Genomic DNA, 26147 nt, shown 5'->3' with positions numbered 1-26147 from the left:
AGTGATTTTATTCATCTCACCCCCATGTATCTCCTGTAAACATTTCATGGAAAACGGGTATAGGTTTTAAGAGATATGGTGAAAATACATTTTCACAACGAACTTGTGCAACAAGTTGTCTTTGCATGCCTTTGATCACATGCTTGGAATTTGGCTAAGAAAAAATGGATAATTAATGATGTTTACAAGATCATAAACTTCATTTCAACCCTCACATGTGAAAATAAGAGAAATAACACTACTATTACTTCCATTTAATATCCTTTGATAGTAGCGCAACAGAAAAGCGCAACGGTGAAGGAATAGATGTCAAACTGACTAGCTGAGCATCCTCTTGAACATTTTGAGATGAATTTTGAGGTATTAAACACAAAATGAACAAGAAAAACAAAATTCTAGAACCTAGAGGTCGTCAAGGTGCAAGAAACCATAGAAACTATGAAAGTGCAGCAAGAAAGCATGTAAGTGTCCTACTGACATCTAGAGTGCCTCAGGAGAACAAGTGACGAACTCAATGACTTGTTGGAAGAAAAATTGAGCTTTTAAAACACTCCATGTGATCTATAAATTTTCTTGAGTATAATCATGACCTTTTGAAGTTCAAAATCCTCAAGCGCAGCGCAAGGAAGAAACGCAACAGATTTTTACACCTTTGTATTTGCAAATGATGTCACAAGGTTTGACATAGCTACAAACTGACCAAATTAAATGACCAAGCTTTAAATGCACTACTATAACATAGGACTCTAACATAAATGAAACACATGCAATAATTATCATGAAGATACAGGGGAGGTCATCAAGAGGAGGCTACAAGAAAGAACTTGTAGAGAAGAAGCACTAGAAGAACCGTCATGGAGACATGAAAACATCTTGGACCATGAAAAAAATGGTGGCATCTCATGCTGACTTGGAAGGTTCCAACACTCATCTAAACCCTTTGGAGGGTGAAGATGAAGTACAATCAAAGATCCATCATGAAGAAGATACAAAGAGGGCAACTAAGAGAAAGGCTTGGCTTGCACACATCACAATGAAGTTCCATGTCATCAATGCCAAGTCATGGCTTATCCAAGTGTCATCATAAAGTCATGTGTGTCAATGTATATTACTAAATCATTCATGGAATTTAATTATTGTTTTTCAAGAATTAGAAAATGTAAAATGGGTGGAAGACCAAGCGTCCCACATGGAATGTGAAAAATTATGAAAGTTCTAGAGTCATTAGAAGTTCAAAGGTCACATAGGAATTTGAAAAGTCATAGTAGAAGCTCAAGACTCATGAGGGAGGTCAAGAGTCACATGAGAGGTAGATAGTCACCTAATTAGTTATAAATACACCCTCATAGCTCAAGAGGGGGGGACTTTGGACTTTGTACTTTTCACCTTGGCTTCTCTAGTCTGGCATAGGAGACAACATATTTCTTTGGAGTAGCAAGTAGTGACTTAATGTTCCACTATTGGGACTAGTGTGGCAAGCATTCTAATTTTATATCTTAGACTTTCACTTAATATATGAAGCTCTTAGAGTTGACACACTTTCATGCATATGTCATGAATGATTGTGAGACTATTCTTTCATTGTTTATGGTATATGTTTATGCTAACATATACTAATGAAAATGAACTATTTCATTGACTTTGGTATGTATAATGTTGAATGTGCATTGTTGCTTGCTTTTATTATCATTGTTATCTTGTGAACTACTTTGCAGGTTAATAAATGATTCTCCTTTCATTCTCTTTTGTGTCTCTTTTAGAATAGTACTATTAATCTTCATCTAGAGGCTTGGTCTCTCTTTCCTTGTCGTGAAAGTACCTTATATACTTTGCAATTATATGCCTCATAGTTTCAACTTACTTGCTTGATTGTTTGTATAATCTATTATGTTAACAATTGAAACTAAGGAATATTCCTGAGAGTAATGGCAATAGGTCATATTTCTAGTTGGGAATCCTACTCCAAATGGTGTGAGGTCTAATTGAGACTTCATATCGGGGAGATCCCCTAGTTGACAGATTTCCAGCACCGTCAACAATTTGCATCAGAAGAAGGGATATATGACAAGCTGAGCCCATTGAGTCTATTTTGAATCTCTTATCTTGAATGGCTCATTCCCAAATCATAATCCCAAGATGTTTTTCTAATAGAGAAAATATTACACTCCATGTGGAACTTCTTTACAATTTGTCTCAATTAAATTTTTATGGAGAGGGTGGAATATCCATAGCCGATCATACATTTCAATTTCTTAAGTTTTGTGATCTTAATGAAGTGATTTTTGAAGATGTTTCTTGTAAATTATTCACCCTCACCCTTGAAGGCCAAGTTAAACTATGTTGTCATACATTACCATCTGCTTCCATTCATTCATTTGAACAACTCTTCAAGGAGATTCATCAAGCCTTTGACAAGCATGATTACCAAGACGTTTATAAAATAATTAATCAACTTAGAATGAACCATGATGAACCAATAGAGGATTTTTCTAATAGATTTCTTCACCTATGTTATGGGTTACCTAAAGATCAAGATATGGATTAGGAATTCTTTAAGGAAAATTTTAAGCATTTAGCTCAAATCTCCTTGAAACAACTTGAATCTAAATCCTTGATTGATTGTTCTATTCCAAATTTCATTAATCATGACACATCTCTAATCTCAAAGGAGGAATCTACCACTCCTTGTATTCCCTCTCCTCCTCCTTTCCATGTTGGCATAGGGAAATATGTAAATTATATTACTAATCCATTTATCCTACCTATATTCCCTTATGATGATCGAGATATCATCCAAGAAAACTTTGAATGTAAGGTGAAGATTGGTTCCTTGGTTTTGCCAGATCACATTAATGAACATAACTAAAATATAGAATCTAACATCATTAAAAGTGTTGTTTTTTTAAGGGACACCTACCATACTCTATCATTTACACCTATTGACCCTATGCACCTTGATTCGCATGATCAATCCACTCTACCAACTAGTTCTTCATACCCTCTTTATTTTCAATTTTCTTTTCCAAATGGTGATCAGGTGTACAGTGGTCACATTTCACAGGTAGAGGAGAAGGAGTGTGAATATGATTTTAATCTCTCTTCTCTTTTTCAAAAACCTCCATGTCAAGTTGATGTTCCTTAATTCTTTGTTGATTTAGAATCTTGTGATCTCAGTAGTCAATAAAATGAAATTGAGATGTTTGATCAATATAAAGCCATGGGAAACCATCATCTTGATAACCATGGTCCTACTGATGTACATGGTGGTGGATTCCCGGGTACATCGACCTACTTCTTGATTTCTCAATAAGGATTCGATTTGAAAAGTTTAAATCTAGAATTTGATTTGGTCAAAGAAGATTCTCTATGGACACTTCTTCTTCAACTCACTATCCTTGGTGTCCTATTGATTGTAATAAGTTAAATTGTGATGAAAATATTCCATGCTCTTCATTTTCCAAATCCGATGAGATGAATTGTAAATCGATACAAGATAGTGAGATCATTCATGAATAAGAAGAAAGTAATTAAATCATCAAGCATCCATCCCCTGCTTTGAAAATTCCATTATTACATCAAGATAATCCTATAGTTCAAATTGCTCACAAATTTCCTCCAATCTATAGGTCCTTAGATGCGCAATCATAAGAACGTATGACTTTAGTAATTTGTTCATTGAGGTTGTAAAATATGATCAAACCAATGATGTAGATGGCTTCCATTTGGATAATAATGATCTTGTTGACTTAACTGATAATAGTTGTCCACATGCAATTTGCGATCAGACTCAGTTCTCAAAATGTAGTTATCCAACTTTTCAAAGTTCTAGAGCTTGTTAGGGAGTCGAGGCACTTGAAATTTCATTTATGGTTATGTCAAGTTCTCAAAATCCTGATGAGATCCTTGAACCATTGTTAGATCTATATTTCATCACAAAACTCTTTCCTTCATATTATTTTGTTGGATGCAAACTCATTCTTGATGGATTTTGGGTTTTTTCGAGACAATTTTTCTAATTCTCAAGATTGGGTTTCTGATCGGATAGAATATCATGTTTTAGTTAATTCATATTCATGTAAACCTCTTGCATTGAGCTCGGGATTGGAATGTACATCTTTCATGGATGCACATAGCTATGAAGCCTATCATTTTGTTTATCACAACAAAGATCATCATCGACCGAAAGTTTCATATCTATCAAATATTTACTTTCTTGTGAATGTTGTGAGGCTAATCATTTTCCTTATGACACAAGACATTCTCTTTAGTGTTAGTAAATTCTTGATTTATTTGGTGAATCAAATTACTCATCTTGATATATTAATTTCCCATGTTGATAGAAAGGTTGAATCTAATTCAACACATGTTGATTCGTTGTATCCTGATTGGTTTCCCATATTTGCTATACTAGCATTCATTTTTAATTCTTTTGACTAGATGCAAGGAAGTGATTTCTTGTATTCAACCTATGAGGCGCATGATTATAATATTCAAAGCATTTGTGAAGCTACTAAAATTGATCCATCTTTATGTTCAAACAATGGAGAATTTGATGCCTTAATCGACCCATATGATCATAACATTGGCCTTAAAACTTGTCTTTCAATTCATCATTTTTCCACGAGTGTATTTGATGATAATTTTTTTACATTTGTTGATCCCGTCAAGGTCATAAATTCTCATGACTCATCATTTCACTTTTCAGATACTTGTCAAGTATTTGAAGCATTTCAACTGTTGTTGATGGTTATGTCAGGCCTTCATGATCTTGGCAAGCCTTTTGAACATGCTCAGATTCAATTTCCCTTACAAGTTTCTCCACTTGATTTCGTGCCATTAATTGAAAATTAATTTTCTCAAGTGTTTTAAGGCTTTTAAGAGGTTCGTTTTGGATTTCATGATCAAATCTATGATTGGTTAGAAGCATCTAACTTAGCAAGATTTGTCGCTAATAATAAGTTTCTATCTGTGTTGATGTTTGCTAAGGATGATAACACAGGTGAAGGTACATTCACAAAAGACTTTCAAGATTTATATAACTGTTGTTATAATAAAAAAGGTAAGACTGCAGATTGGCTAAAATTAATTATTATGACACATTTTTTTGCCTATAGGATAGACCTTCAATATCTCATGCAATGTATTCTAGTTGTTATTTTTACTTTTTCACATTGTTTTATATTGATTTTAATTGTTCAAATCTTTGTGTTTGCAAGCTGGGAGCATCTTTGATGGCTACATTGGAAATTTAACTTCACTTAGTCCCGACCTTCTAGCCTATTAGGATAGAGTAGGTCTGGCTGCATTTTTACTTTTCTATTTGCATCACATGGCCCTACATTTGTTTGTTTTCTTGCTCTTATCTTGCAGTTTATTTTTACTTTAGTTTTACATTTGCCTTATTCTTTTACTTCTGGATTTCTTGTTTTGTTATGTCTTTTATTTTATGTTTTGTTCAATAATACCATGCATGAAATCTACTTTTGTCTGGCTCAAGAAAACAATGGGGAAATTTTTGGGAAGGGAATTGTGTTGATGAGCAACTCTTGGCTAATTTTTCTTCCTTTTCCTTGTTTGGGCCTAGATATCTTTTAAATTCAATGATGTTTGAATGGAAAATATGATTCATTCAACTAGAGAGCCATAAGAAAAACCCTGAGGCTCATATCTACTTTAGAATATTCATTCTTTGACTTGGTATTGTACTTGAATGATGTTCTGCATGCCAATCCAATAAAGTAGATAAGGGAAAGGAGAAAAATAACGATGAGCATATTAATTACAGAGCTATATAAACCATCTTTGAAGGAACAACCTCCTTTTCTTTCAATGAGTCAGGATACCTCTTCCACCTTGGTGGCATAAAAACCGATAAAATGTCAATGAGAATATTGAAATAAAATAAAATAAGAGGTGAAAGAAGAGAAAGACTTCCTGTGTAGGGAGGAAAAGCAAGTAACTTCATCAGGGTACTGAATAGGCTCATTGGAAGCAAAGCAATGCTTATGTTCATGTAGTGACTCCGTTGGGGTACTAAACAACCCTACTAGAAGCAGAGAAACACCAAAAATGAAATAAAAACTTTGATCTTTTCAAACCCACAACTAAATATTACCCTTCTCCTAGATCAAAACAATTTTAATATGGTAAGCTTCAGGAATATGTGTTCAACTGAGAAGGAGATAGGAGAGACTATACTTATAACCGAGATAAATGGGGAAGCTGAGGCAATCCACCGATGAATCCATACTTCCTTAAAGACTAGACCTTGTGCATAAAGGTATACCAGAGAAGTTGGAGTTCTTCCAATGTGTTGCCAAATGTTGTTGTTGTGACAAAAATCCTCTAAAATGTTTCCTAAACTTGAATTTTAGAGCCGACTTATGATCCCATGATCTATCATCTCAACTTGTTCAAGGTCACTTCATGATCAATTTATGATTTTCTAAGCGTTTAATTCCCCTTCCGAGATTCAAAGTGTCAAAGGCACTTTCTTACACATGCTTAGCCTTTTTATGCACTCTCAAGCACACTTTCTCTAGCAAGCTTGAAATTCAATTCCCACACTTGCAAACAGGGATTGTGAAATTCTACAGAACAATGCTTGCACAATCCCTAGAAGTAGCGCATTGCGTAGTCCTTGATAACAGCGCATGCACAATATTTAGAGACATCGCATTTTGCACTCCTCACAGACAATGCACTACATAATATTTGCTGCCATCCAGTGCACAATATCACTTGAAAGTCCCCATCTCACTCTTGGTTGCATTGTATCTTCATTTCAGTGAGTCTTCTCAACTGTCCCTTTTGTGCACCTATACTTTTGCAAGTGTCGCTTTCATTTTCGCGACTGTCATTTTTTCTTTTTTTCACTTTCAAAAGTGGCACTTTTGCATTCTCTTTGTTGTAGCATGTGTCACTTTCACTTTATTTAGCTTTTGCAGGTGTTGTTTTCACCTTTTCCTACAATCGTTTTTAACTATTTGCACTCCTACATGTGTCACACCTTAGCACATCACTAGAGGTAGCTCTAACACATTGCTACATTAGTTGACCACACATATTATAATAATATGCACTAGACACTCTCCCACAACTTAACACACTTTCTTGTCGCATTCTAAACTCGTGTCGTAACTTGTATTCTAAGTGTTGCAAAGTGACATTTCAAGTGACGCACTTAGAAATAAGTGTCACTTTGTAGTTAGTTCAAGATATGCATGTGGATTTTGAGTTTTGTGGCATGTGTTGATGTTATTTGGGTGTGATATCATCATTTTAAGGATTGTTTGTTCTCTCTTGTATCATTTGATGGGTCCCATTAATAGGTATATTTTGAAGTTCATTATTCTATCTTACAACCCTAATACTATCATTTTCTCACATTAATTCACATTTTTAGTCATAATATGCTTAGTAAGAAGATTAAACCGTCATTAGGGAGCACTTCCACTTTGTAGAAGACTTTTACTTCTAGCTAGAATCATAATTGTTCCAAGAATTGCTTCAAGTTGTAGTTTTAGATTTGGTAGTCATCCTTAAACAACCAACGATAAAGAAATCGAGTTCTTATACCTCATTTTGTCTGTGGTATTCCTTAAACCACCATTTCATAGAACACATCTAGCCATTTTTTATTATGAATTTTTGTATTTAATCTCTCTTGTTGGACTCATATACATCCCTATAAATTAAGGGGGGGATGTTGGACACCTAATCCATTAGGGTTGGTGTGGATGAATGTGAACTATCACAAGGAATCTAAGAGACCTCTTGGAAGATTAAAACCAAGGGTCATTGGGTTATCCATTTATGTGTATCAAATTCTTAATTGAATGTGTTCCACGATTATCTAATTCCACTATATATTTTTGAGTGTGATTTTAACATTCATGAATACATGAATTCAATTATAATCTATGTTAGTAATAATCCTAGAGAACATGCTTCACTGATCACTACATTTAAATTCCATAATATTGGGGATTTTATCTATGAAAACAAGGTATCATCCTGGATAATAACTAGACATGATATAATTATTTTTGTCTTTTTTCTAAATGTCAAAAAATTGTATATAATAGTTAAACATAGAAACAAAAATCAAAATATTTATCGGGTCACAAATAATTAGAATCTATCATGCACCATATTAGAGGGAGTACCATAATATATATGGTGGAAGGCATGCATGGATGTAGAAACACATGATGCTAAGTAACCCTTGTTTGATGCCAAGTAACCCTTGTAAAACTATATGCCAAGTGTTGTATCAATATGAAAACCACTAGAATTGTTGTCATTCAACATGGAAAAAACAAAAACACCTCTCTCTACTAACATCTATAAACTCAATGATAATCCCATCATTTTGTTAAGTTTATTTCCTTCCTATGTTTGCTCAAAACCAATTTTCATGTTTTCACATTGAAGCCAAGGATCTGAAGTAGTAAAAATATTAACATTACAATTCTATTCTTAAAGGTTAAGTGATATTTATCTTTTGGGTATATTCGTATGTACCTCTCATCATACTAAAGCCATATTGTTCTTTGTAGTTCTTAACATTATAGAAAAATGTGGAGGCTCTAGCGTTCTACAAAAATGTATTACATTGCAAATGAAAACTTACAACACTTTCTTCATGTCCTCAACACTAATGTTGATGGGTGATAGAAGTTCATGTTTTCCCTAATATTTATCAAGGGAATTAGTTGGTTTCTTACTAACATTATATGTTATAAAGATACATGTTGATGCGATCTGTGATGGCACATTGATCACATTGACAATTTGCTTCTATTGGCAATGTGGTTAGAGGTGGTAGCATTTGACTTGGAAACACATAGGATTGTATTCAATCATTTCATAATACATGGCATGAGATCCTTTGGTGCACCTACAAAGAATATTTGATGTAGGTCTACTTGATTCCCCCATGTCATGTTATGATTTGGAAACAAAGCTAAATAAACGTAATTACCCAATCTAAAACAAGATTTTTCATATTAATCGTTGGTGAGCTTGTGAATCCATAGGTGGACAACTTGGAGGACATGAAATGAAGCATTTCAGGGGGGGTAGGAATAATCCCCATGAGAAACATGATCTTCTCTATGTTTATTGTGGCAAGATTGGACATGAGGTGAATGCTTGTTAGATCTCTTGGGAGAAGATCAAGGGAAAGTAAAAAAAAAAAGGGGAAGAAGTTAAGGCTCCTAAATCCACTCAATATATTGTTTTCCATTTCAATATTGGAGTACACAAGGATTTATTTAAAATTTTATTTTGCTTCTTGGAGTTTCATGATTGCTTGTCATGGGTGCAACCTGCTGCATGACATTTCATAAATATTTTTTTGAAGAATTTAATGAAAATGTAAATGGTGCACTAAAATTTGTAGATGATTTTATTCTCAGAACTTCAACAATCAACACATTCATCCTTAAATTGCTTAGATTCTGTAATTTTCTTTAGCATGATGTTTTGTATCTTCTTGAGCTACAAAGAAACTTTTTCTCTTTTGTGGACATTTAGCAGCAAGGCCATTCCATTCACATGTTCAATGGAAAGGTTGAAATAAGGAGATATTATCACAAGAAGGACATCATGACGAGATGGGCAGATCATAAGCTATTGAAATTGAAAGGGGCATCTACACATGGATAGAATTTTGCGTACCTCTCTAACCATTATGAAGGTACACTATCTTCTAGTGTTTTTTGGGATGGTAGATTTGGACACATTAATTATGATAGCCTTGGTTTGATAGAAAAAAATGGTGTTTCTAGTTTATCTATTATTCCTAAGAAATTGAAGGTATATGATGCTTATATCCTTGGAAAACTTAACAACCACAACCTTCCCATGATTCTATTAGCCTCCTGTTGCAACAGGGTTTCATCTTTCATGATTGACATTTTTACATGCCAAATATGTCATACTTTGCAAGCTGCAGTGTTCCATATTTCCAGAAGAGACCAAAGAAGAAAGCCATGAAGTGTGCTAGTCCAAATGCCACTGCTGATTCCAATTTTGATGAGTTGTTCCAGTTTTGAAGAGTTTTCATTTAAGGGAGGTCCAAACAGTCTAATCTTGGTCTCCCTAGGTTTCAATTTCCTGTTTTAGAATATAGAGAATGCATCTGACCAAACAGTTTAATCTTGGCAGATTTGTAGATAGGTAGAGAATCAAAGGGACCCAATTGTTTAATCTGGGCCCTGGCAGAAATAAGTGTAGAGCTAGATAGGAAACATTCAAAAGAAAAATTGTAAATCTGGGTCTGCAAGTCTAAGTGCACCCAAACCAAAAAAAGAAGAAAAAAATGTTAGGTGAGTAGGCTGGGTAGGTAGCTGAGAGGTTGCAGAAAGATGACTTATGATCAATTTTGTGTTACTAAGTGTATATTTTTCTGGATCACAGTGCAGGCAGTTTTCATTCAAAGGAGCTCAAAGGTGGACATCACTAACTCCCCCTTCTTCTAATTCCCTAAGTCACTTACTAACTTCCCAAAGAGGTCAAGATCTACTTGATTCCTCTTAGTTTCATCATCATCCATATCAGTTGCCTTGGTGAAGATCTGCTTCACTCAAGGATTTTATTTCTTTTCAAATTCTTTTCCCCAAAATTAGCCTAAGGTCCCTGACCTTAGCGCCTGTTTATCATCACCATATTAACCACTAACTCTACTAAATAACTCCCTATCAGTCTTCCCCTTTCCCCTACTAAAAGAATGTATATAAAACTCCCCTATGTAAATATCCCCTCCCTCGCAATATAGCCATATTTTTTATAAGTCCGGGAAAAAATGGTCCATCCGGGGCTATTTTTAGCCCATCCGAGTCATAACAGGGGTTAGATGACACCTGGTCATGCTAACAGCCTCTTCCCTAGCCCTAAAACCCTCAAAAACCCACTTTTTGCCCCCTTATCCTAAGTTTCGGGCATAAATTGTTAAACCCACACGCAAAAAACCCATGTTCTACCCCTTTTCCCTACGCCCTAACTATAAATATCGTAACCTGCCCATTTTAAACCCCATAACCCACTTTCCCTAAGTTTAAACCACCTGCACGCGTTATTAAATTTGGAATATTCTGCGCATATTCCCCGCCCGTATACCCTCGCCGCCTCACCATCGCCGCTAGCCGTTCGATCGCCCTGCGCCCAGATCGACGGTTGGTGGGCCGTCCTGTAGTGTTCTAGCTAGGGTACTAGACTAGACTATATTTATTATCGACCAGGATGCGTAAGCTTAGAGGCATGCGTCTAAAGTATATAGACATAAAGGATTGTTGGCTAAGTGGTTATGATGTAGGTCACAGGGCTTCTTTACGGAAGACTGGGGTATGTCACCTATCATCCAAACACTCAGGTCACTCTGCTAATATACCTGATTACAATACTATCATTAAATGTATTTACCAAATTACACACTGAAACTAAACACTGTGTATCACTGCAACAATGATCTCAATCTCCTTACAAAGACATTACACATAAAACCCTTGTTCAGTAAACACCCAGCATTCACTAATATTTATACAATATCAAAATATACAGAGATCATAAATGGATTTTGAAATGAAAACAAAGTTCATGACAGTGCTTTTAAAAGACAACACAGGGATCGAATCCCTTACAGGACGCACTTCAAGATCTCAGTGATGACTGTTTAGGCATTACCACAAACGCAAACCATATACATTCGATGGAAATCAAGAGCTATTGAAATCGAAACTCAATCAATTGTAACTGCTGTGCAAACCATATAATACCTATTGAAATCGAAATCCAATCGTAACTACTGTGCAAACCATATAATAACCTAAGTGCGAATAAAATGAAAAGGACAGTATACCGGTTGAACGCAGGGCCCGTCCACATTCTAGAGGTACACTGGACTATATTCGACCGGCTATCAAATCAATGCACAAGACACAAGTCGTAACTGTAACTGGATTCTTAGTATTAAGTTCAAAAACTCTGTTTCAGAATGATACAACGATTAACCATTACATCCATTACTCGGACTGTATTTACATATGTCTAGCACAACCATGTCATTTCGATAATGAATGTACATTCGGAATTTGGTTGTTGCCGCTTTTAATACATCGAGCTTTTCAAAATGTTTCTATCCTAACTGATTTCAAAAAGAACAAAAACTAAATCAAATTAGAATGAGCTGCTCTTTCTGCCTTTGTCGCCAGTGTGCCATGCTTTGACCTGAGTTGACCGCGCATGTAGGAGGGTCGATTCGGCTGTAGGATAGGTGTTTGTCCATGCTTGGACATTCTACTTTTCACCCATGCCTTTCGCTCTAGCCCAGCTGTTGTGCCACATGTCAAACAATGAGCTAATTACAGGATGTTGGAACTTCTTGTAACCATTTCACCAAAAACTTCTAATTCTTCAACATAAAATTCCTAAATCAATTTCAATGCATTTTAATAACTATAAGACTATTAACTAACCAATTTTCAAGGATTCTAAGAGATATATGATGAAAAGGAATGGGTAAATGATATGTTTTAGGAGGAAAAAGGGGGTCATGGGATGATACCAACATCTCTCCCCGACTTAAGGAATTAGCATGTCCTCATGCTATCCCCGAAGTGCTTCCCTTGAACTCTGTCCCTGCCTAGATCTCTGCTGCCTTGAGCAATGTGTCCACATTCCTTTTCACCTGGTTATCTTTCTGACCCTTGAGCTCCTGCTTTAACCTTTTGTATTTTTCTTTGAGGGTCTTCTTCTGATTGTACCACTTAGTGGCCCAGTTAGAAATTTCCGTTTGCTCAGCCTCCAGTTCACTGATTCTCTCCCTTAACTTTTCATTCTTCTTCTGAGTTTCTTTACTCTGCGCCCGGAGCATTTCATTTTCTCTCTTGATAACTTTTTCTAGCATATTAGCCTCCATGAGCTCTTCCTTTAATTCTTCAATTTGTTTCTCCAATTTCTTCTGTCTCTTAATGGGAGGTGGTGAACATTTTTCCTGCTTGTTATTGCTTTCTACCTCTATATCAACTTCTGGTCCTGGTAGTGGGTGGTCACCACTCTCAACATCCATTTGTGCAGGTGCATTGGATTCAAGCTGGTCTTCTTATAACTGGGCTTTTGGTGTCCTCCTTGTTCTTCGTGAGTAAGTGGTGAAAATTTTATCTTTTTCGGCCCTCTTAGCATCTTCCTTTCTCATGTTCCTAGTCTTTATGCTGCCCACAGGTAGAGGTGCCTTGCTGGCTTTGGATACTGGGATTTCTTCATCAATATCCTTCATGAACCCTGAGTCCTCTTGCACTTCTTCTTTATCTTCCTCATCTCTAATTTGATTAGCAGTTAGGAATTCTTTCCATGGTTTCCCTCTTCTCTGCAATTCATGCTCAATAAGAATTTTAATTAAGCCAAAGTGATATAGGCTCTTGTCTTCATTCCCCTTCTGCTTCTGGATAGTCTTGGACATCTTGGTTAAGCTTTGTAATAGAAAATATGGTACACTGATAACACATTGTTTCTTCAAGTGGAGCAGTAGTTTAATATGGTATAGATAGACAATACTGTAACGGCCTTCACAGGTTATGAATTTTTGAAGGATGTAGACCATCTCATCCCAGGGATGCATCAACCAACTTCTTGGAACACCCTTCTTCCAGTTCACTGATGAGACTCTGGATCTAGACATAAACTGCGTCCACGATTTCTCTTTAAATTGTTTTGTTTTAAAATACTTCTCCCCTTCTGGACTAATCCCTATTGCCTGAGCTATAGTATCCTCTGAAACCCTGAATGAGAAGTTACCTATCAGGGCTTTCTCTCCATTGAATGTGAAAGCAAATTGCTTGGTAACCTCCTCATTGCTTCCATGAAATTTCTCTAGAAATGGTAACCACTGTATTTCTCTGAGAATTTCAATGCAATCCTCATGATATTGTGAACTGTCGAACACACTTGGCTCGACCCTATTAGTCATAGTGGCAGAGGGTCGTGCTTTAACCCTTCTCTGTTTATGTTCTTACAATTTTAACAAAGAAATTTCAAATTTGTTACCTGGTGTATCGCTTCCCTTAATCTTCAATATGATGCTCGGCCGGTCGATTGTCTTATGACTGTGGTGGGAGTCGAAACAGAGTGGTTATACTTCCCTCTTTCGGCGCTCACTGCTTCCAATCCTCACTGTGTAAATCGAACCCAAATGATAATACTTCTTTCGGCGCTCACTGCTTCTGATTATATTTTGAAAGTTATGGGAATCAAATGCGAAAATGATGGTGGGATAACCGGCTGTACTCACTTCACAGCGTATTCATTCATTTTAGAACAGAGGAGTGCTGTACGCTTACATAGATGTCACCACAAGAGCGCTGGGAGCGTATATATATAATGCTGGGTATGATTTTGGGGAGTCCCTTGAATCATTGGGTACGTCGGGTGGTGGAGTCATGATTTGGCTGTGTGGAATAAAATGAATAGGCCGCTTTACATTTGTCTCTTTCCCTTGTATTTAAAAACACAATCCGCCACGTGTCCTATTTCAGTTGGCATTCGGTCAGATGGAGGATGTTGGTATGGCTGTAGGATGTATTTAGCATGACAAGGTTAATGTGCTGGTAATGGGTTTAGAAGTATGAATAGGTTGAAGAAATGATAAGAATCGGTGGAATAAGGGATGATAGGAAATGTAGGTGTCCTTGAAATCGATCGTAACAGCCACAGTCATCAAATTTACATTAAAAATCAATCTAAGAAATTAAATGTTTAAGAACAAGAAACATATTACTCTTTTGTTGGTTGCTGTTGTATTGACATGCTGAGTAGGACTAGTCCCTTTTTGACTGTTCTTTTGCTTGTTGTAACAGGTCCTCTAAGAAAGATTGAATGCACAGATCCTTTGAGAAAAATTTGAAGATGTAACAGGTCCCTTGAGAAAAATTTGAAAATGTTCATGCAGCTCCTTATATTGATACAGGTTCACTGAGCTTGGGCATTTGATGGAGTCTTGGTGCCCAAATCCTTGTAGAAGCTTGATGAAACTTTGTTGAAGTAGCCCTTGGTGTCAATTTCTTTAACAGGTCCCTTCTGAATGTCTTAACAGGTCCCATTACTACTGGTGTTGGTAGCATAGTTGTCTGGACAGAACAGGTCCCCCTGCATAATGTTTATAACCAGGTCCCTCTGAGATAAAACATTGACAAAACAACTTATTTATTGAAATCTGGAATGCTGGAACAAGCTGCTTTGGAAATTTACAGTGAAGATATAGGATAAGAAATCTTTAAGAATTTACAATGGAGAGATAAAAGAACAAAATGATGATGCCTCTCTCCCCGACTAAAACTTTGACTTGTCCTCAAGTCATGATTCAGCTGATAAATCAAACAGTGAACAAAAGAAAGAGAATTCTTACCCGCCAACGAATTGGTTTTCAAGTAGGAATTCGGGGTTAGAGTGTGCCAGAGACTGGTTTTCACATCTAACCCATTATTTTATTTTTTATTTTTTATTTTATTTTATTTTATTTTTATTTTTATTTTTTTTATATATATATTTTTTAGTTTTTGTTTTATATTAAAATTATTTATTTATTTATTTATTTTTTATTTCTTTTTGACTCTGAAATTGAAAGGAAATGAAACTAAGGCAGTGATACTGCAGCTGAGGGCTGCAGTACCTCAACCTCTCTTTGCTGAGATAGTGTATGGAGAAAATCTTGCTTGCTGATGGGCTTGGTGTATAGTTTCAGGCGATGACCATTGACTGTAAAGGAGTGACCTTCTCCATCAATAGTTTTGAGCTTGACTGAACCATTGTCATAAGCCTGAACAATTTGGTATGGGCCCATCCAATGGGTGGTGAACTTGGCTTTATGATCTCTAAATTTAGAGTCAAAAAGTAAAGCCCAGTCACCTTCCTTGAACTGCTTCTTCTTAATATGTGCATCATGCCATTGCTTCCTTTGTTTTTGAATGAGGATTGTGGTTTCTTCTGCTTGCTGCCTCATCTCATCCAGCTGGTTCAACTGCTGAATTCTTTCTTTTTGTGCTTGGTCCAAATCAATTTGTAAATCTGCAGCCAGTTTAAAAGTATGTATTTGGAACTCAATAGGAAGCATTACCTCTTTGCCGTAAACCAATTGATATGGTGTAAATCCTGTAGTGTCTTTCCAAGTAATCATGTAAGCCCAGAGTGCATCTTTGAGCTTCTCTTCCCAATTCTTCCTGTTCATTGCAACAGTTTTAGTAATGATGCCTTCCAAGGTTTTGTTTGTTGATTCCACCTGCCCATTGGCCTGTGGATGGTAAGGGGTACTTTTCCTATGCTTGATTTGGTATTTGTCTGTGATGTCCTTCACTAGCTTTGAGGTGAATTGAGTACCTTGATCAGTTACAATTTCCCTTGGTACTCCATACCTCACAAAAATCTCTTCAAAAAGGAAATTGACTACTGTGTGTTCGGTTGCTCTAACCAGTGCTTTTGCTTCAGCCCACTTTGTGACGTAATCAGTACATACTAAGATGTACTTCTTACCATTGGAGGTTGGGTTAATGGGTCCTATAAAGTCTAGAGCCCACTTATCAAATGGCTCTAAGTGAACTTGGGGCTGAAGGGGCATCTCATCGGTAGTTGTTGGTCTGCCCATTCGTTGGCAGCTGTCACAACTCTTTACATACTTCTTGGCATCCTTGAAAATGGATGGCCAGTAGTACCCAAGAGTAAGAACTTTGAATGCTGTCCGCTTCGCTGCAAAATGCCCACCACACGGTTCATCATGGCAAGATTTTAAAATATCAATTACCTCATCATTTCTTACACATCTCCTAATAATCATATCATAACCGGTGTAAAATAAATCGCTATTAAGCCATGAATATCTAGCACTTTGTTTGACTAGTCTCTTCCTTTCCTTTGCAGTAAAGTGTGGAGGTGTCCTTCCTGTAGACAAATAATTGGCCAAATCAGCATACCAAGGAGTTACTATGGAAATTGCAAATAAGTTTTCATCTGGAAAAGAATCTTCAACTGGAACAACCTCACCTGGATTTTGCAGTCTAGAGAGAAAATCTGCCACCTGGTTCTCTTTGCCTAGTCTATCTAACACTGTGATGTTAAATTCCTGTAACAATAGTAACCATCTGGTAACTCTGCCACTAGTTATTGGTTTATTCATTAAATGTCTAATGGCCGAATGATCAGTGTGTACAAAGACCTCATAACCAGTTATGTAATGTCGGAATTTATTCACAGCATAAATGATGGCAAGTGTTTCCTTTTCTGTAACTGTGTAGTTTAACTCTGCAGGTGTTAGATTTTTACTAATGAAATAAATGGCATAAGTACAAGATTCCTCTTTTTGGCCTAATGATGCACCTACTGCAGTGTCAGATGCATCGGTAAAAATATGAAATGGTAGACTCCAATTAGGCCCTCTCAAGACTGGTGCGGTAGATAGTTTCTTTTTGAGTTGTTCAAATGCTTGTTGGCAGTTCTCATTCCAGTTGAAAAGTACATCTTTGGTTAGAAGTTTAAACAAAGGTAAAGCTATCTTACTAAAATTTTCAATAAATCTGCGGTAATAGCTTGCATACCCAAGGAAACTTCTTACCTCTCTTTGATTCTGTGGAATTGGCAAATCAGCAATGATCTGGATCTTTGCTGGGTCAACCTGGATGCCTTGAAAAGAAATATAGTGGCCTAACACTATCCCTTCGTTTAACATCATAAAGCACTTTTCATTGCTGAGGGACAGGTTAGCTTCAATACATCTTTTCAAAACTCTCTCAAGATTTTCTAATGCATGTTCAAATGAATTGCCATATACTGAAAAATCATCCATGTAGACTTCAACACAATCATGAATTAAATCAGCGAAAATAGCTAACACAGCTCTCTGAAATGTAGCTGGAGCGTTACAAAGTCCAAATGGAAAAACATTGTAAGCATAGGTACCCCAAGGACAGGTGAATGTGGTTTTGTCCTGGTCTTCAGAGGCGATCCTGATCTGGTTGTAGCCACTGAAACCATCAAGAAAAGAAAATGATGATTTGCCAGCTAGGGTGTCTAACACTTGGTCAATAAATGGCAGTGGGAAGTAATATTTGAGCGTTGCTTTGTTCAGCTGTCTGTAATCAACACAAATGCGCCACTTACCATTTTTCTTGGGCACTATAACCAATGGGGATACCCACTGACTGTCAGAAATAGGATATATAAAATTAACTCTCAAAAGTTTTTGCAATTCCTCTCTGACAATATCTTGGAGCATGGGGTTCATTATTCTCTGCGGTTGCCTCACTGGTTTAATGGTGCTATCTGTATAGATATGGTGAGTGCATGTGTCAGGGTGAATCCCATGCATATCGGTGTAGTCCCAAGCAAAGGCTTTTTGGTATTTTCTCAAGAGTTGAATCAATTTCTCTTGTTGAGATGAGTCTAGGTGATTGCCTATGTTCAGAGTTTTCCCTGGACTAATCTCTATGATCTGACTCTGTGTATTGGTGATGGATTGAACTGGAAAAATGTCGTGAAATGTAGTTTGCAAGGATTGGATGGTGCATGTTTCTTGAAAGTTTTGAGCCAAAAGGACATCTGCAGCATGATATTGTTCTTTTCTCAAATTTTCAGACATATCAGGTTGAGAAAGGAATAATTCTACCAAATCATTATTGTCTTCCTGGAAATCATAGATTTGGTCAATGCTAAAAACAGATTGTACTTCTTCTTTATCATTAAATTTATCATCAAGCCACAAATTATGTGTTGTTTAGTCAATTTAGTGTTATCTAAATTGCTAGTATTTATTGTCAACCCGGGGCTCGTAAGCTGATGAAGTGAAGGTGTACTATATGTACTTAAGCAACCTCTTAGAGTTTTTCTTATCGTTGGGGGTGTTGTTGTGGTTAATTATGTTCCTAAGATGGAGTGATAATTTATAAACAAGTGAGTGATGGTGTGTGTGTAGAGTGAATCCTAAATGAGTGAAAGTGTGTGATTAGTGATTTCTAACTACTTGCTTGAAAGGAAATGCTTGAAAGGAATAAGTGAACTGAAATGACTTGAAATAAAATTGAAAGTAAATGACCACTTCCAATGGCACTAGACACCGTTCAAGCTGCTGCTAATAAAAGAAAAGAAAGTCACTTTTAAAACCCAAAAATAAAGATTATCTCTCTCTAACTCGATGCTTCAAAGCACATGTACTGTGTAAAGCACGGATAGAAAGTAGCTTAAGTTGAATTAGAAAAGTGAGAAAAATCTGCTTGAAAGACTAATGATAATGGTTTGCTCTTTCTAATTCTCTACTTCAGCCATATGTACTATGCAAAGTATGATTAGAAAGTAGTGAAAGAATAGTCTAAGAAGCACTTAAAATCAAAACTCTACTTTAAAGACTAGTAGTAATATTTTGCTCTTTCTAACTCTCTACTTCAGCCATATGTACTATGCAAAGTATGGTTAGAAAGTAGTGAAAGAATAGTCCAAAAAGCACTCAAAACTGACTGCAGGTTAGTGATATTCTGATCTTAAAAGATAACAGTTTATGATGAAGATCATTCATGTGTTAGCAGCTCTTTGAGAAATAAGATTAAAAATCAGCTATAAAAACAAAAGCAGCACTTGAATTTGTCAACTTCAAATACCATTAGTTTGTAAAGCAAACACATACACATAAAAATAAATCCCGGGCTAAAAGAAACCTGCAAAGAAATAACACTGATCAGCTTGAAAGAAAGGAAAACAAGTAAATGAAACTATACATGCTTAAGGAAATGAATAAGAAAATAAAGAAATACTACACATAGAATACTTTACAGAGGCTGAGATGAGCAGGGGCCCTCTATTCATTCAGCCACAAGAAAACTCAAAGATCTGGAAACTTCAAAACAGTGCTATGTTTATTCCTCCATTTGCAAAAAGTGTACAAAACAGAGTGCTAGGATAGCACTAAAAAAACAGAGTTCACAACGCTCTTAAATTTAACACAAGTTCAGAAATTACAACTAATAAAAGTCTGATGAGCGTACGCAGATGCAGCTATTTATAGAGGTTTCTAAGATAGCCTACTCGTACAGCTAATTAACTGAAAAACAACAAACAATCATGCGTATTTATGGTCCCTGGACACATCATACGGCTGCGTGGATGAGTTTAATGCTTCTGTCGTCATGGGTAATGAATCCCATGTTGGATCATGTCCCCTGCCACCTGTAGAACGTGGACAAGTCACCGTTTAAGATGACGTGACCAAGCAGCTCACAATCACCGTTAAACAGCCTTGAGTTGACCGTAACTTGACCAGCTTTGACCATGGGTAAAGATGACGTGGATGGCTGGAAAAATGGAACAGGAACCTTGAGCACGTTGATACCTAAGTGCCCATGTGGCTCATCTAGCAAACCGACACGTGGAACATTGCGTTTAACAAAAAGGCTGCAGGATCTTCAGATAGCTGCAGGATCGTCAGATAGCTGCGGGATTCCTGCAAGTAAGTCAAAATCTAAACAAATAGTCATTCATTAGCAAAACTTGCTTGATCATACTTAATGACACCTAATGTAATGATCTGGGTGGTTTTATGGTGAAAATGAGGCAAAAGTGAAGGAAAGATAAGGAAAAACTGAGGAAAATGGTAGACAAGTAGGTGTAGAATAGAGGCTCTACATACCCCCACTCCGAGGGTATTGCATGTCCTCATGCAATGAAAACACAATTCAATCCACCTGCTGGGATGCCTCAGCTAAGACATCCAATCTCCTCCTCTTCCTTTGTGTGGAAACATTAACCTTTGGTCTCTTGAACATGCATCTGAATTTCAAATTGATTAAGGCTCTGTTCAGCCTTCTACATCTCTTCTTGAGTCTGCTGTGTTTCTTCTGCCACATGCTCATGTGAAGAAAGGTGTTATCTTGGATTGCTTTGGCAATATCAGCTTGCTGCTTCATTTCTTCATTTCTCTGTTTAATGTGACGGTTTAGCACCTCAAGTTCATAGATCTCTTGTTTGAGTAAGTCTATTTGCTGCTCATGAGGTATGACATTACTTGGGCCAGCAGTGTTCTGCTCCAATGTTTCGAAATAGTTGTACACCTATTGTTGAATTGGGTCAACAATTGGTGACTTCCTTGGACTATATTCATGCTCAGTTTCAGTTTCAAACTCCGGCTGAAACGGACTGTCCTCCCTTGGAGGAGTAGCTGCCTCACGTTGTGGACTATCCTCAAGGTCTGTTTTTATAGCACCCTTCTCAGGTGTGCTTAGATCAACGAAGAGTGTCCTTGTGGCTTTCCCTTTATTCTGCAATCTACTACTCCTTCTTACAGTGGCAGCACTCTGTGTTTCTTTTTGTGCCTTTTTCCTTGGTTTTTGTACTTTTACTTTCTTGGAGAGGGCAATTTTCTCATGGAGTTTAGCTAACCTTTGTGCTAAGGGCTGGCTATCTCTTTCTTCATCATTAGAATGCTCTGGAGTCTGATCAGTTTCTTGAATTACGGATTTTCCCTTGTCTTGTTTTTGTTTCTTTTTATCTTCTCTTCTCTTTTTGGCAGCTTCTTTGGCAAGTTCAGCGAGGGTTTCTGAGATAATCTCTTGAGCACTGTCTTCAGTAGGTTCAATCTCAGGTTCAGGATGATATACTTCTATTTCCTCTACAGTTTGTCCTTGAACAGTCTCAGAGATACTTTCTTTTCTCTTCCTTCTGCTTTTCCTAGGTATAGAAGATTCTCCAGGTTCTTCAAAATGATTCCTTACAAGGAATTTCTCCCATGTGTCTTGTTTTTCTTTTAATTGTTCTTCTATCAATAACTTAACAAGACTATGGTGATAGAGGTAAGCTTCTATGTTTCGTGGATTCGGTTGAGCCATGGAACACATTTTCCTAAGGCTTTGGAATAGAAAGTAGGGAAGATTTATATCATGTTCTCCTTGAAATTGCAGCATAATTTTACCATGATAAACGTACAATACTCCAAATCTCCCTTCACACGTGAAAATTTTTTGCACTAACAACAGTAGAATTTTCCATTCTTCTTTAACATGAGAGATAGGAATTCCTTTGGTGAAAACACTTGTATCCATACCTGGGTTTTTAAAAATCCGCTTCCATTGTTGATCCTGGACTGCCCGGTTTTTGAACCAACGTTCACCGATTTGTGGAAGAGATGTAGCCCTTGCTATGCTTCCTTCACTGACTGCAAATGTTAAATCACCCACCTCTACTTGACTGTCTTTATCCTTGAATGACCTTGCAAAGGCTTTTGTTACTTCTTTGTGGTAGCCCTTAAACTTCTTGATGCACTGTAGCCAATTGGCTTTTTGCAATGCCTCCTCAACCTGAGGATATGCCTCCAAGAATTTCGAACCTTCTGGTTCAGCCCTTAAAAGTTTTCCCATCGACTCCTCAGCTCTGTTTAAAACACGACTTTGATGGTGACTTTACACAGTAATTCCGTGACTTTACACAGTAATTCCTCGGTTCCTGCTCAGACTTTGTGGAATAGAGGATATATGGGTGCATCAACAGCCTCAGACACCGAGAATTCACGGCTTGAATCAGAGTTAAGTGGTGGATAACAGCGTGAACACAGTGAAACGGTGACTAGCAGTCGTAATACAACTGTATCACACGTTTACTGGCTATACAGCAGAGGGAAAAACAGAGTATGGTTTATGGAGGTAATCGTAGTGAGTGAAACGGAATAAGGGAGATGATAGCGAGGAATGGAGTGTTATGAGCGCAGAGGGTTTCGAAATAATGAATGGAACGGCTATATTCTCCGATTTCGGCTGTGGATTGACACATGGCTGCGGGATGAGAACTGAGAGACGTAATACGGTAGGTTACGTCATTAGGGTATGAGACCTTAATGACAGAAACAACCATATGTGATTTCAAAAATCATGGGTATTATGAGCTGGTAGACGTGGAGGATTCGTAGATTTGTGGTCGCATGGGAAAAGAAAATGGGTAATCATTACGATTAGTGGCCAACAAGACATAATCCAGAAAATTCCGCGTAATGAAATAACTATAGGTTTAAAATTTTAAACATACCTCAGATCCGCATTTGATTTGGCTTCTGATAATTTGCTACTAACCTTTTGTTAACTTTATTGCTAGCACATGATTCTTTCCTCCTTGTCTTTGATGATTTTGAACTGTACATATTTTCTTCAGACAGACTGTGTTTCTTGTGCAGGTGCAGAAGGCTGCAGAAAGGCTAAACGGCTGCAGAATTGCCAAATAGCTGCAGGAACTGTAATGGTGTCTTCCAGCTGCATAAAATACTTTAGTTGCCTGAAAAAAAACTTTATTAATGAAATGAAATGGAATGAATGAATGAATGAGTGGGTGGAAAGCAGTGAGGTGAAGTGAGGATGGTGAGATGGAAGGAAATGGTGAGATGGAATAAATGAAATGAGATGAAAGAGAGAGAGAGATTTTTTTTTTTTTTTTTTTTTGGAAAACATGAGGTGTCAGGTGACCCTGATTTTCACCTCATGTTTTCTGCATGAGACTGCCAATCAGAGATTGGTTTTCAGGCTCATACATTTTTTTTTTTTTTCATTGAAATTGAAAGAAACAGAGATTAGGCTGATGGAGGAGAAGAATTCTTCTCAACCAGCCTCATTTCAGAATCGCCTTGGAATAACTTAACAAACTCCTCTTTTGAGAGTGGCTTGTGGTAGACTTTCAACCGGTGGCCATTCACAATAAAGGGAGTTTGAAGTTCATCAATAGTCTTCACTCTAACTGCTCCATTATTAAAGACTTCATCAATCTCATATGTCCCAAGCCAATGAGTTTGAAATTTTCCTTTGAAGTCCTTAAATTTTGAATCAAACAAGAGTGCCCAATCACCCTTTTGAAACTTCTTTTCTTTGATATGTCGATCATGCCATTTGCTTCTTTGGTGTTGAACTAGATCGGTTCTTAGAATTGCATCTTGTCTCATTTCATCTAGTTCGTTTAACTGGTCCATTCTGTGCTTCTGGGCTTCTGATAAGCTCATCCCCAATTGAACTGCTGTCTTGAAGGTCTTGATTTGGAACTCAATGGGGAACAGGACTTCCTTCACATAAACAAGTTCATAGGGAGAATGTCCTGTGGTGTTCCTCCATGTAGTTCTATAGGCCCATAAGGCTTCAGGAAGCCTTTCTGCCCAATCTCTTCTATGAAGATGAACAGTCTTTGTGATGATGCTTTCAAGAACTTTATTTGTAGATTCTACTTGACCATTCGCTTGCGGATGGTATGGAGTAGATGTTCTATGCTTGATCTTATATTCCTCCATCAGCTTCTCTATCATCCTTGATGTAAATTGGCTTCCCTGATCTGTTACAATTTCTCTTGGGACACCAAAACGAGTGAAAATATCCTTGAAAAGAAATTGAACAACTGAATTTTCAGTAGCAGAAGTTAATGCTATAGCTTCTACCCACTTGGTAACATAATCAGTACAAACTAGTATATATCTATTTTGCTTGGATGGCGGATTAATTGGTCCAACAAAATCTAGAGCCCATTTCTCGAAAGGTTCGATGCATACCTGTGGCTATAGTGGCATTTCATTTGAAAGAGTTGGTCTCCCAATTCTTTGACAACTGTCACACCTTTTAACATATTGCTTCGCATCCTTAAAGAGAGAAGGCCAATAATATCCTGATGAAAGGATTTTATAGGCAGTCCTCTTATCAGAAAAATGTCCGCCACAAGGTTCGTCATGACATGCCTTAAGGATGTCAGGCATCTCATCCTCCCGTACACATCTTCTGATCATCAAATCTGGCCCTGTTCTGAACAATTCATTAGAAATCCAAGAATAATGTGAACTATCCTGAATGATTTTCCTTTTCTCATTAGGAAATAAATGTAAAGGTAACTTTCCAGTAACTAAATAATTAGCAATATCAGCATACCAAGGGGTTTTGGTAGTTACTGCAAACAAATACTCATCTGGAAATTTATCCTCTACAGGAGAGTCCTCATTAGTGTTTTGGATTCTAGACAAGAAGTCAGCTACTGTGTTCTGTTTACCTGGTCGATCTAACACAGTTATGTTGAATTCTTGTAAAAGCAAAAGCCATCTTGTAACTCTACCATTAGTGACTGGTTTGTTCATGAGGTATCTAATGGCAGAGTGATCAGTGTGGACAAAGGTTTCATAGCCGGTTATATAGTGTCTAAACTTGTTTATAGCATGAACAACGACTAGAAATTCCTTTTCAGTAACAGTATAATTTAACTCAGTAGGAGTCAAATTCTTACTTGTGTAATAAATGGCATAAGGGATCAAATCCTTTTGTCCCAAAACAGCTCCTAAAGCTGTATCTGAAGCATCAGTAGAAATGTGGAAAGGGAGTTTCCAATTTGGACCCCTTAAAATGGGTGCTTCAGATATTCTAGTCTTTAAAGCTTCAAAGGCAAATTGACATTCAGGATCCCACTTAAATTCACAATCTTTAGTAAGTAGTTTGAAAAGAGGGGATGCTATCTTAGTGAAGTTTTCAATAAATCTTCTGTAATAACCAGTAAACCCAAGAAAACTTCTAATATCTCTTTGGCAATTTGGAACAGGTAACTTAGAGATGACTTCTACTTTAGATCTATCAACTTTGATTCCATCTCCTGAGATATGATGTCCTAAAACAATCCCTTCAGTAAACATCATAAAACACTTTTCATGACTTAAAGAAAGATTTGTTTCCTTACATCTTACTAGTACTTTTTCCAAATTTGTCAAAGCTTCTTCAAATGTATTACCATAGACTGTGAAATCGTCCATGTATACCTCTACACAATCATGAATCAGATCTGAGAAGATTCCTAGTACAACCCTTTGAAATGTAGCAGGTGCATTGCACAATCCAAAAGGGAGTACTCGATAGGCAAAAGTTCCCCAAGGACAAGTAAAGGTGGTTTTGTCTTGATCTTCAGGTGCTACCTGAATCTGATTGTAACCACTAAAACCATCCAAGAATGAGAAATACTTTTTACCTGCTAAAGTGTCTAATACCTGATCAATAAAAGGTAGAGGAAAATGATCCTTTAAGGTTGCCTTGTTCAATTCTCGATAGTCAACGCAAACTCTCCATTTACCATTCTTTTTGGGCACTATAACCAAGGGAGAAACCCATTGGCTATCTGAAATGGGGTAA

The sequence above is a fragment of the Pinus tabuliformis genome, chromosome X (genome assembly GCF_031772625.1).
Source record: "Pinus tabuliformis cultivar Carrire ecotype Pingquan chromosome X, CPIR1, whole genome shotgun sequence".
In the NCBI taxonomy this organism is placed as follows: domain Eukaryota; kingdom Viridiplantae; phylum Streptophyta; class Pinopsida; order Pinales; family Pinaceae; genus Pinus; species Pinus tabuliformis.
The sequence above is the reverse complement of the archived record's forward strand: the minus strand, read 5'-3'. Positions refer to the sequence as shown.